This window comes from Martes martes, assembly GCF_963455335.1.
Source record: "Martes martes genome assembly, chromosome: 1".
NCBI lineage: Eukaryota > Metazoa > Chordata > Mammalia > Carnivora > Mustelidae > Martes > Martes martes.
In genome coordinates, this window is record NC_137888.1 from 123018466 (window position 1) to 123032353 (window position 13888).

A 13888-nucleotide genomic window follows, 5' to 3' on the forward strand; every position below is an offset into this window, starting at 1 on the left:
ATTTATTTGAGAGAGAGAACGCATGAGCATGAGCAGGGAAGAGGGGTAGAAGGAGAGGGAGAAGCTGACTCCACTGAGCAGGAAGCCTATTGTGGGTCTGGATCCCAGGACCGTGGTATCATGACCTGAGCCCAAGGCAGATGCTTAACTGATGGAACCACCAGGTGCCCCGTGTAGGAAGGTTTTTATTAAGAGATTTAATTTCTTTTTTTTTTTCTTAAAGATTCATTTATTTATTTGGGAGAGAGGCAGAGTGAGCTAGTGTGGGGGGAAGGGGCAGAGGGGAGGGAGAGAGAGAATTTCAAACAGACTCCCCATTGAGCGCAGAGCCTCATGCGGCACAACTTTGAGATCATGACCTGAGCTGAAAGGAAGAGTCAGGCTTAACAGACTGAGCCACCCAGGCACCCCTAGGAATTTAATTTCTTTAATGGATATATGGATAGTCAGGTTTTCTGTTTCTTTATGTCAGTTTTGATAATTTTTGTCCTTTGAAGAATTTAAGTTGTTACATTTTTGGCATTAAGTTTATAATAGCCTCTTACATTAGTTTTTCCGTTACTGTTTGACAAATTACCACAAACATAGCAGCTTGAATGCCTATTTATTAGCTTGCATTTCTGTTGGTCAGAAGTCTGGGCATGGTGTGGCTGGATTTTCTGCTTATGTTCTTGCAAGGTTGAAATCCATTGTTAGTTGGGTTGTTTTTGTTCCTGAAGGCTCTAGGGAAGAATTTGCTTCCAAGGGGATTCAAGTTATTGGCCAAATTCAGTTCCTTGAAGTTGTAGAACTGAGGTTCTCATTTTCTTGCTGGGTCTTGGTAGGGGATTGACTGGGAATTACTCTCAGTTACTAGAGTCGTCTTTCAAGGCTGGTTTTGTGGCTCTCTCTATTTCTAACTCTATAGAAATGGAGAATTTCTCAAGCATCAAGTCCTTCTCACTCTTTGAATTTCTTGCCAAGAAGAACCTGGTCCCTTTTTAGAGACTCACCAATGGATCAGGCCCATGAAAGATAGTCTCCCTTCCTTGAAGTCATCTATGTCAAGTAGTATAACCTAATCATAGAAGTGAAATCCATTATATTTAGAGTCCCAGAGATCTTAAAGGGCACATGAATGTCTTGACCCTGTCAATGTGCTTAGAATTCTGGGGCATATTCCTTCCTGATCGGTCCTTTCTTAGCCTTGTAGTGTTTCACTTTTCAGGTATGCATCTTTTTTTTTTTTTAAGATTTTATTTATTTATTTGACAGATAGAGATCACAAGTAGGCAGAGAGGCAGGCTCCCCGCTGAGCAGAGAGCCCAATGCGGGTGGCTCGATCCTAGGATCCTGGGATCATGACCTGAGCTGAAGACAGAGGCTTTAACCCACTGAGCCACCTAGGCACCCTCTCAGGTATGCATCTTAATATTTAGGAGAAGCCTGAACTCAGTGCTGTCTCAAATCTAAAAGATGACATTAGTGCACACAGAACTCAAGAAGTCCTCTAGTTACAGCTCTAGTGGGAAGGAGGGCTTCTAACCTTCAGAGAGAGCAAGAATTTCCCTGCTTTTTCCCTGTTATTTGTTTCCTGTTCTTTGTTCTCATTTGTTCCAGTTTCTAAGAAGTCCTGTGGCAGCGGTAGCAGTGGTGGCAGTGGCAGCAGCAACAACAATGGGCACAGGCCTAAAGTGCAAAGTTGAACCTTCTCAGATTAGAGGAGTTGTACAGAGAATGGGGCAAATCCTCACAGGGGTTTTTTTTTTGTTTTTTGTTTTTGTTTTTCTTTTTCTTCTGTTTGGCATAGTTGCAGGAAGTATGGGTGAATAAAGCTTTAGCTTTCTGACTGGGTGATAAAAAAGGGGAGCCCTAGGCAACCAAAAAATAATTGGATGATTGAAGAGTGGGAAGAACTTGGGAATGCAACTCTTTAAAGTTGTTTATGCTTATAGGTTTATTCCTGAGCTGTACTTATGCGGATCTGAATCTTAACTGCCTACATAATTTGAAGACTGAACTGTAGCATATGTTCCCACCAGGTCTCAGTCTGGTTACTGTATGCTGCACACAAAGGACAGATCCAAGCACTATGCAAAGGATTTTGAAAACTGAACTGATACTAGAACCATAGCTTCACAGAGCTTGTTTTACCTTGTAGTCTGAACTTAACCATTGTTTCCTAAAACATCAGTGTTCTCTGTAGGATATAAACAAAACCCAGAGTCTTAAAACATAGTGGTCATAATGGTCTATGCAATTTAAAATTAATTGGCATCATAAAGAACCAGGAAAATCTCAAGTTGTATGGATAATGATAATCAACAGGTGTTAGTGCTCAGATGACATATATGTTGTTAGTTACAATAATGCTCCAAGTAAGGGCAAACACACTTGAAAGGGATTGGAAAAATAGGAAGTTTCAGCCAAGAAACAGAAGATGTAATAGGAACCATATGGAAAATTTAGAACTGAAAAATACAATAACTTACCATTTAAAAACTCATTGAATGAGGTGCCTGGGTGGCTCAGTTGTTAAGTGTCTGCCTTCTGCTCAGGTCCTGGGATTGAGCCCCACATTGGGCTCCCTGCTCAGAGGAAGCCTCTCTTCTCCCACTCCTCCTGCTTGTGTTCCATCTCTCTCTGTGTGTCTCTGTCAAATAAATAAAATCTTAAAAAAAACCACCTACTCATGGAATGGATTCAGTAGTGAAATGGTAATGAGAAAGGAAAGAGTCCATGAATTTTAAGATTAATAAAAATAATTTCCAATTTGAACAAAATGGTGAAAAATGATTGAGGGAGAAAAAACTCCTTGTAGCTTCAGATGCCTGTGTAACAATATCAGAAGGTTGAACATTTGTGTAATCTGAGTTCTAGAAAGAAAAAGAGTACAGTTCAGAAAAACTATTTAAACAAATTATTATTGGGAGCTTTCCAAAGTGGGCAAAAGACAGAAATGTAACAGATTAAAGAAGTTCAATGAACCACAAATAGGATAAACCCAGAGAATTTCAAGCTCACGTACATCTCATAGCACACTTATTAGTCAAAAATCGTAACACCTCATAGCCTACTTATGTGGGTCTCAGCACACCTAAACTGTTAAAAAATAAAAATAACCTGAGGAAAGAAGGAAACTCTCTTAATCTTTTTCTGTTATTAGTGCCTGACACACTAAATAAGTATTTGTATTATGAATTAATACATTTTAATGTAACTAACTCTAACATCTTTATATTCTTAGTTAAAGGTAGCATAACACTCTTCCCAAAAGCCAGAACAAATCTGCCTCTTTATAAAGTGATACCCTTCATGAAACCATGGGAATTTCAAGCTATTCATCCCACTGACCTTTTTCTGTGTCTAATATCTAAAGGTAGAAAGTAGTGGATTTTGGCCATTATTTCTGAATAAGAAGGAAATCAGGTATATTGTTGGGAAAAGTTTCATGTACTGTAACACAGAAACATTTTTAATTGTTGAATTCAGGAAAAAGTTTCATGTATTGTAACACAGAAACATTTTTAATTGTTGAATTCAGGAATGTGTGTAGCTTTGGCATAGCCTTGCTGTAGCACAGTGGAAGGTTCTTTCCATGATAAAGCCTGCCTTCTCTTGTTCTTCAAATGTTCTGGGCCTTGTGAAAAAGGATCTCTTTGGAAGTTTACTGAAGTTGGACAATAAAACACAACTGTGTGAAGCATGATGGTGCTTTAAAATTCTTTACTTTTCTTTTTTTTTTTTTTTTAAGATTTTATTTATTTATTTGACAGAGATCACAAGTAGGCAGAGAGAGAGAGGAGGAAGCAGGCTCCCCGCTGAGCAGAGAGCCCGATGGGGGGCTCGATCCCAGGACCCTGAGATCTGACCCAAGCTGAAGGCAGAGGCTTAACCCACTGAGCCACCCAGGTGCCCCCAAAATTCTTTACTTTTCAGAGTCTGAAGATGATTCAGACCAAGCATCAGGGAATGGGACAATTTTGACAAAATTCCATGTGATGCAAGTTCAGAGTATAGTTTTTCTTACTGATTTTTCTGAAAAGAACAACTTCTCTTTAATTCTGCTACCATGGGAAATTCTAAGTTCAGAAAACAGTTTTTCCCCCACCTTATTTTAAATGTAGATCACTTTTAATACTCTTTTTTTAAAACCATGTATCAACTTGAATTATTTTAGGGTTTTGTTTTTTTTTTAAATTGTTACCACCCATGCCTTGGTTGGAGTCTTTCTTTATTTTTATTTTTTTGTAGATCATATCCTTTGCTGTTGCTGTTTATAGCTAGTATAGAACTTTTGGAGTTCATTATACTTAAGTTTTTTTGAACTTTGTAGCCACCTGATCCATAATTTTACTTCATTCCTTATATCTGAATTCTTGTAGAAGTTGGTTGATGGAATTACAGCTAGCATTTTTTGTTTTGGTTCTTTAAATACAGTATTTTTTGAGTACTTATGGAGTAGACTCTATATGTTCTTATTCTCAAAAATTGTCAAAAACCAAGGGATGCTAACATTTTTGAGTTTAGCAGTTTATTATAAGTAGCTTGTTTTTGTTACAAAAACATTGAAAATACTCATTTCTTTAAGAGGGTGGTAAATTCATGTCTTGTAAGTGTTCAGGGTCACCAAGAGTAAAAACTGAATAACATTTTTATCCTGAAATTCATTCTATCCTATCATACAAAAGGTGCAGAATGTGTCTTACGTATATTTTGTTTTATTTATGATATACCAAATCTCACTTTACAAATGTTTGAGCTAAGTGTATGTGTGTTCGATCCCTGTCTCTTTGTCTCTCTCTCTCACAACACATACACAGTGTCCGTATACAAAATTTTGACTTTTTAGAAAATAATTGAGGATATTTAATAGTCAAAAAAGTCAGGAGCAAGATTCACAGAGAGTATGTATATGGTAAGATCCTCCATAAATGCTTGATGTTAGACTACAGATTTTGCTTTCTTACAATAGAGCTAGTGGTCAAAGCAAAGAAAACATTGTCAGTTGTATTCAGAATTTCCTAAGATAAACAAATTAGTTATTCACGTGTCTAGAACTCATTTTCATACTGCTGTAAATTGAGAGATGTTAGTGATTCCTTCTGAAGGAGGCACAAGAGGAGATAGAGTGGGTACCAACACCCATGCCAGCATCACTACAGTAGATAAAATAATGTTTCACATAATCTTTCCTCTTTAAAAAATTTTCAATTTAAATTCAATTTAATTAACATACAGTATATTATTAGTTTCAGAGGTAGAATTAAAAAATTCATTCAGTCTTTTTTTTTAAAAAGATTTATTTATTATTTTAAAAAGAGAGAGTGGGTGGGGAGAGGGGGAGAGAGACTCCCAAGCAGACTTTTCACTGAGCATGTCAGTTGAAGCAGGGCTTCATCTCATGACCGTGAGATTATGACCTAAGCCAGGACCAAGAGTTGGACTTAACTGACTGAGCCACCCAGGCGCCTCTCATATGTCTTTCCTTTATAGAATCTTTTCAGTGGCTAAACTTAAAATATAACATTGACAGTATAATAGGAAAAGTCATTTTTTCCTTAAGTTTATTAATTTATTTTGAGAGAGAGAATGCAGGCAGGGAGGGGCAGAGGAAGAGAGAGTCTTAAGCAGATACCTTACTGAGCACACAGCCCAGGTCTCTAAGAGATGACCTGAGCTGAAACCAGGATTCAGAGGCATAACCAACTGTGCCATCCAGGCATCCCAGGAAAATTCTGTAAGAGACCAAAGTAATTCAGTCTGGGTGTTACACTCAACCATGTGATGGTTTATCTTTAATTGAATGGTAATATTTGAACTTCCCAAAGAAGAAAATATATTGTGTATCTTTCAGGAAATTCTGTATGCATATTTTTACCTCAGACTGGGTTTTTGGGTAAGGTTGAGGCAGCAAAGACTTTGTTGTGGCCATTTAACGTCAGAGTAGAATTAAAGTAGTCTCAGGAACATGAAGTTCCTGGGGCACCTGGGTGGCTCAGTGGGTTAAAGCCTCTGCCTTCAGCTCAGATCATGATCCCTGGGTCCTGGGATCGAGCCCCACATGGGGCTCTCTACTCGGCAGGGAGCCTGCTTCCCTTCCTCTTTCTTTGCCTGCCTCTCTGCCTACTTGTGATCTCTGTCTGTCAAATAAATAAATAAAATCTTAAAAAAAAAAGGGGGGGGGACGCCTGGGTGGCTCAGTTGGTTAAGCAGCTGCCTTCGGCTCGGGTCATGATCCCGGCGTCCTGGGATCGAGTCCCACATCGGGCTCCTTGCTCCGCGGGGAGCCTGCTTCTCCCTCTGCCTCTGCCTGCCACTCTGTCTGCCTGTGCTCGCTCGCTCTCTCTCTAACAAATAAATAAAAAATTAAAAAAAAAAAAAAGGGGGGGGGGAACATGAAGTTCCTAAGGGGAGGATCGTGTGATAATAGATGACAGCTCCCGCCTTATCCCTCATATGTCTTTTTTTTTTTTTAAGATTTTATTTATTTGTTTGACAGAAATCACAAGTAGGCAGAGAGGCAGGCAGAGAGAGGAGGAAGCAGGCTCGCTGCTGTGCAGAGAGCCCGATATAGGGCTCGATCCCAGGACCCTGGGATCATGACCTGAGCCGTAGGCAGAGGCTTTAACCCACAGCCACCCAGGCACCGCCCGCCGCCCCCCTCTCCCATATATCTTTACTTGAAGATTTGTGGAGCTTCGGGTGCATATGAAGCAGCATGCATTTTTCTGGGAGAAAAATACTCTTTAAACCCTTTACTTCGTCCCAACATATATACCATCTTCATTCTGCCCCACTGACATGACTTCACAATTTAGGAACAGTAATCTATCTAAATTGGTGAGTATTAGATTCTGACTTTTTTATTTGCTACATAATTTGATCTTTCTCATTACTTGCTTTCCTTACCTTATAAATAATAGTGGACTAGTATTTCATTATTCTAATATTTTATAACTTCTGAATAGAGTAGTTTGACTGACAGGAGGTATCCATCAAAGCATGGCATCTTCGGGTAACAGAAAACCTAACAAAAAAAGGAGCTTAAATAGGGGCTTTGCATTTTTAAAAAATGGTTCTCATCTTATAGGAGAGTAAATGATTATGCAAGTTTTCAGCAGTTAATTAAAGGTAAGAAATATTCTTGCAATGATGAAAGAATAATTTTACATTTGAGACTGGTCGGTCTTGACCCCAAACCATGTAGTATGGAGGAGAGGCAGATAATTAGGTTTATCCAGGATAGGGACTTCAGATGAGTGTGACAGAGGAGAGACACCCATTGGCAGAGAGTTTTGGTGAAAGCAAAGGAAGACAAAGGTGACAGAGAAAAGCGGGGGTTGTGGGGAGTATTGGTCATTGAAATGGAGGCCTTAAAGAGGGCAAGGAGATTATCCTGTAGGAGTGTCAGAGTGAGTTGGAAGGGGAGGTGAGTAGAGAGTAAGATGTAGCAGTTAGTGATTTGGAAATGCTAGGGTGTGGTGGGAAAGTCCAATTCTAGATATGTTTGGGTTTGTGTGGCTGAGGGGAAGGAGAGGAAGCCCTACAGAGATCTTGAGATAACAGAACTCAGAGGTCACATGGATTGTTTGCTTGAGGCATGTGCACCCTGCCTCAGCAATACCTCTTAGTGTTTTTCATCTCATTTGGATTCTTCACGTCTTGGAAAACAATTACTGATATCCTTTTTGTAAGAAAATTGAAAAAACTGTACCTCCTTCACTTATGATTCTCAAGCTGTTGCCTGTAGCCCAGCTATCTCTTCAGTTCCAGACTCCTGTTTTCACATGCCTCAGTGTGTACTGTTTGTTTCGTTCCATTGTTGTTTTTTTAAAGATTTTATTTATTTATTTGACAGAGAGAGAGAGAATGAGTGGAGAGAGCAACAGGGAGAGAGGGAAAAGCAGGCCCCCGGCTAAGCAGGGAGCCCAACATGGGGCTTTATCCTAGGACCCCCGGGATCATGACCCAAGCCAAAGGCAGATTCCTAACCAACTGAGCCACCCAGGTGCCCCAGTACACATTTCTAAAGCCAACTTTATTTAGTGTCCCCCAGCTCATTCTCTTAACTCCTTCAACTACTTTTTCTCTTATATTTGGTAAAGCAGCTGGAGTCACCACTCTCCCTTAACTACCATATTTAATCAGTTGATTACATACTGTTGATCCTACCTCATTGAAATCCTTTACTATCCATTCTTTCCTCTTTGTCTTCCGTACCATTTCATAGCTCAAGCCTTCATTGTCTCTCCCTGAATTACAGCAACAGCCTCCCCCCAGTGATCTCCTTGCCTCTGTTTTCACATCTTACCTTACACCCAGACTTCTCTCTTACCTGAAAACAAAACAGTCTTTCTGTGATTTAAATTCTGTTCCTGTTGGGCACCTGGGTGGCTCAGTTGTTAAGCGCCTGCCTTTGGTTGAGGTCATGATCTCAGGGTCCTGGGATCAAGGCCCACATCAGGCTCTCTGCTTGGCAGGAAGCCTGCTTCTCCCTCTGCCCCTCCCCCCTACTTGTGTCCCCCCCCCGCCCCCCCCCGTCTCTCTCTGTCAAATAAATAAATAAAATCTTAAAAAAAAAAAAATTCCATTCCTGTTTAGTAGTCTCAGTTGGCACTTTGCTGTTCACCTCTCCCAACCCAAGCACCAGTGTGGCCCCCTGATGTGCCTCTAGCTGTGCCATAGTGGTTTCGGTTCTTAAGGCATGCCAGGGGAGTTTGTCTTTGCCTAGGCAGTAGGCACCGCTTTCCTTTCTTCCCTGTTGAACTTCTTTTAAGATAATGACTGGTATGATAGTGGTGGAACTTTTCCTAACCTCTTGACAAACTAAAATTACCATTCACTGTGGGTTTATTAACTGGTGCTCAGTCTTCCTGAGGTATATCAGGGAGAAAAGGAAAACTTCAAAATCTGGATTTTGTGCTCTTTTTACTTCCCATATAATTTTACTAACACTAAATGCCATTTGTTGAGCATTTCATGATAGGGCCCTTTCTTCATTGCTTAGGAGAAAATAATTATGGTTCCTATAGGCAATTGCAGTTTTCTTTATAGAATAATTATTCATATGTGTATATATATATATGTAAAGAATAATTGTTATTCCTGTTTTTGTCTTGGCTATTAAAAATTCTACTATGGTAAGTGTCTCACAGTTTACTTTGAGTATAGAGTAAAGGAAAATACAAAGATTTCCTAAACGTGCAGTTGTATAAATTCTTCTTTATAATTATTGTTACATTCTTCACAGAGTAAAAATGAATTCCCAGACTTTTTGCCTTATTTTGGGGAACACAGGGAAATAGCATTTAAGGTAGGGTAGAGACATGGACTTAAAAGTTGCTTAAGGCTATGGCTGTTCAATCTTGACATTTTCTATTATTTATTGATTTATTTATTAAAGATTTTTTTTAAAGATTTTATTTATTTGATAGATTACAAGTAGTTAGAGAGGCAGGGAGAAGCGGGGTGGGGGGGAAGCAGGCTCCCTCTGAGCATAGAGCCCAATGCGGGGCTCGATCCCAGGACCCTGAGATCATGACCTGAGCCGAAGGCAGAGGTTTCACCCACTGAGCCACCGAGGCACCCTTTAAGATTTTGACACTGTTTAAAAACAGATAACATTGAATGGGTTAAAAAAAAAAGATTTTATTTATTACAGAGAGAGAGTTTATACGTGTGCCCATGTGAGTTGGGGGGAGGGGCAGAGGGAGAGAGAGACTCTCAAGCAGATTCCACACTGAGTGTGAAGCCCAGTGCAGGGCTGGATCCCACTACCCTGAGATCATGGCCTGAGCTGAAATCAAGAGTGGGACACTCAACTGACTGAGCCACCCAGGCACCCTCAGTAGTTATTTTAAAAATGATTTCCATTTTCATTCATGTTTGCATTAAATTTAATGAGTTTTGAATTGATTATGAGCATTTGGTGTTATGCCTGTATTTAGGATCTTAAATTTAAGTTCATCTAGCTGATTTGTGTTGTACTTTCTAGAATAGTAATTTTAAAATATTTTAAAGATAACATTATAAAATACAATCTATGATTACTTAAGAGAATGATAAATCACCAATATTCTTGCTATCCTACCATAATTAGTTTTATTTGTATTCATTTCTTTGCACCATCAAAATGTGAATATGCTTTTAGTGAGTATGATTGAATTATTTTATTTTATTTTTCATTTAAGAGTACGTTATAGGGGGAAAAAAGTACATTATTGGGATGCCTGGCTGGCTCAGTTGGTAGAGCATGGGACTCTTAATCTCAAGGTTGTGAGTTCAAGCCCCACATTGGGCATAGAGCCTACTTTAAAAAAAAAATCAATATGTTTTTAAAAATTTAAAAATAGTAAGATTATATCATAAATCACTTTCCTCTTGTATTACAGTATAGGCTTGATTATGGATTGAAAGTAGGAAACATGAGTAGACAGACACTGGCACCATTCTCATTATGATTAGTTTGGTTCTAAAGAAGGTTTTTGTTTGAGTTTGACATAGGAGAGAAATGCTTAGGTTTTATAGTGTGCTGGGGAGGGGATTTTTCCAATTCAGAGAAACAAAGGAGCAAGGTCTAAGTACTTGGGAAATTGGAACAAGATGGAACTAGAGGTTTTGAGTAGAAGGAATAATCCCTTTTCTCTGAATTTGAGGCAATCAGGTGTGTATTCAGATGAAAATTATTGGTGGCCTGAAAATTTACTGCAGGTGCTTTTAGCAATTCTTTGTACTCCCTATTACTTTAATCTTTACTGTGTAATAATAATCCATATGTATTTGGAATAACTGATTTTCTTTATCTTAAAAATTTTTTAATGGAGGGGATGCCTGGGTGGCTTAGTTGGTTAAGCGGCTGCCTTTGGCTCAGGTCATGATCCCAGCGTCCTGGGATCGAGTCCCATATCGGGCTCCTTGCTCGGCGGGGAGTCTGCTTCTCTCTCTGTCTCTGCCTACCACTCTGTCTGCCTGTGCTCACGCTCTCTCTCTCTCTCTCTCACAAATAAATAAATAAAATCTTCAAAAAATATTAAAAAAAATTTTTTAATGGAAAAATTCAAACATAGACAAAAGTAGAGAGAATAGTGTAATCAAGTTCTATGAACCCATCACCAGGCTTCAGTAGTTACTCTGATAGCTTTTAAATTTTTGCTTTTTAATGATTTTAACATATCTAACCCTTTTATCTGTGTTTATTTTTATTTAGGATTTTATTTATTTTGAGAGAGAGAGAGATTGTGTGTGTGAGCAGGGGGAGGTGCACTGGTAGAAGGAGAGGGACCCCAGGCTGAGCACAGGTCATGGTCTCAGGGTTGTGAGATCGGCCCCACATCAGGCTCTGAGTCATCTGGGCACTCCAGTCTGTGTTTGTTTTGTGGGAGTTAGGTAAATGAATAATGTTTATTAAAGTAAGCCATTCTTTCCCTGTTACATTATGAACTGACTATATGAACTATGAACATTATGAACTAACCTATAGTTTTATTTATGCAATTGAAACAATTTTAGTAGCTTTTAAACTCAATTCTAATATAAATATTTATAACTTTAAAATTGATGGTATTACTTAAAATTTCTTATCTCTATTTAAATGTTTCTGTCTCAAAAAAAATGTTTCTTTCTCTTTGATAGAATGGGTATTCTTGATATTACCTTTTTCAAAATGAGGATAGTAACTCTTCTAATAAGTCAGTTTTTATTGATAAGCCCGTTTAAATTAAAAATGAACCTATAAAAAATGAACCTGTATATTCACATGTATTCATTTATTCAGTAACTAGTAAATTGAGTACTACTGTGTGCTAAGATCGCATTTGAATAAATCAATATAAAAGCATTTGGCCATAAAGTCAGTCTGTGTTTCGTATTGTTTTTCTACTTTCACCACCCACTTTTTACTTATTAGTCAACCAGTTTTATTGATGTATAGTTGACACACAATGTTACATTAATTTCAGGTATACAGCATAGTGATTGTACCACTCTGCATTGTGCTGTGCTCACCACAAGTGTAACTATGATATGTCACCGTACAACACTGTTATAGTACCATTGATTATATTCCTTATCCTCAACCTTTCATCCCTGTAACTTATTCATTCTATAACTTGAAGCCTGTACCTCCTGTTTCACTTTACCCATTTGCCCATACCCTTCATCTACCCCTCTAGCGACCATCAGTTTGTTCTCTGTATTTATGGGTCTTTTCCTGCTTTGTTTGTTCATTTGTTTTTAGATTTCACATATAAGTGAAATCATGTGAAAGTTGTCTTTCGTTCTGACTTACTTGTCTTAGCATAATACCCTCTAATGTTGCAAATGGCAAGATCTTATCCTTTGGTATGGCTGAGTAATATTCCATTACACACACACACACACACACACACACACACACAGCACATCTTTTTTTATCCATTCATCTATGGATGGACACTTGGGTTGCTTACATACCTTGTCTATTATAAATAATGCTGCAATAAACATAAGGGTGTATACATCTTCCAAACTAGTTTTTTTGTTTTCTTTGGGTAAATACTCAATAGTGGAACTACTGGATCATATGGTATTCCTGTTATTACTTTTTCAAGGAACATTCTTACTGTTTTCCATAGTGGCTACACTAATTTACATTCCCACTAACAGTGCACAAGGATTCCCTTTCTCCAGATCCTCATCAGCATTTGTTATTTCTTGTTTTGACTGAAGCCATTGTGACAGGTATAAGGTGATGTTTCGTGGTGGTTTTGATGTCATTTTCCTGATGATTAGTGATATGGAACATCTTTTCATACGTTTCTCGGCCATCTGAATGTCTTTGAAAAAATATCTGTTCAGGTCCTCTGCCCATTTTTAAATTGGATTGTTTGATTTTGGGGAGGTGTTGAGTTGTGTAAGTTCTTTATATATTTTGGATATTAACCCCTTATTAGATATATCATTTGCAAATATCTTTTCCCTTTCAGTGGACTGCCTTTTTGTTAGGTTGGTGGTTTCCTTTACTGTGAAAAAGTTTTTTATTTGGTTTAGTCCCAGTAGTGTATTTTTGCTTTTGCTTCTGCTGCTGGAGAGAACATATCTAGGAAAGTGTTGCTAAGGCCAGTATCCACAGAATTGTAGCCTATGTGGAAGTAATTTGAGTGCTGTGGTTTCAGATCTCACATTTAGGTCTTTAATCCATTTTGAGTTTATTTTTGTATATGGCATAAGAAGGTGGTCCAGTTTCATTCTTTTCTATGTAGCTATTCAGTTTTTCCAGCACCATTTATTGAAGAGACTCTCTTTCCCCTGTTGTATATTCTTGCCTCCTTTGTTGTAGATTAATTGACCAGGTAAGTGTGGGTCTATCTCTGGGCTCTCTATTCTGTTCCATTGATTGATGTCTTTGTTTTTGTGCCAGTACCATATTGTTTTGATTACTTTAGCTTTGTAGAATATCTTGAAATCTGGGATTGTGATGCCTCCAGCTTTGTTCTTTCTCAAGGTTGCTTTGGCTATTTGGAGTCTTCTGTGATTCTATATAAACTTAAGGATTATTTGTTCTACTTCTGTACTACTCACTTTTAAATTTAGAGATAATTGGGTTATGTCATAAAAAACTATATGAATGACTGAGTAAAATTTTCTGGGACATTTTGCATATGTCCTGCATTACTCTGGACCTGTGTCTTCAGGAAAAAATGAAACACACTGATGTGTAGAATAACTGTAAATATGGATAGAATATCTTTAAGAGGGTGGGTCTTAGAACATCCAGTTCGTACATTATTAAGAAGTAGAAAGAGACTTCAGAGACATTTTATCTATCACTTACTTTCCAGTTATACAAAGAATAAGACAAGACCCCAGGTAAATGCAGTCAGTGGAGGTGAACATGTGATAGTAGTTTTTATACTTATGGTCTTGGTTT

General features: G+C 38.3%; 1 protein-coding gene across 1 annotated transcript in view; it reads left to right on the forward strand.

Moving 5' to 3' along the window:
• Positions 1-13888, forward strand: part of PIK3CB (phosphatidylinositol-4,5-bisphosphate 3-kinase catalytic subunit beta) — a 194947-nt gene that overhangs the window by 106829 nt on the left and 74230 nt on the right. The gene's annotated exons all lie outside the window — the stretch shown is intronic.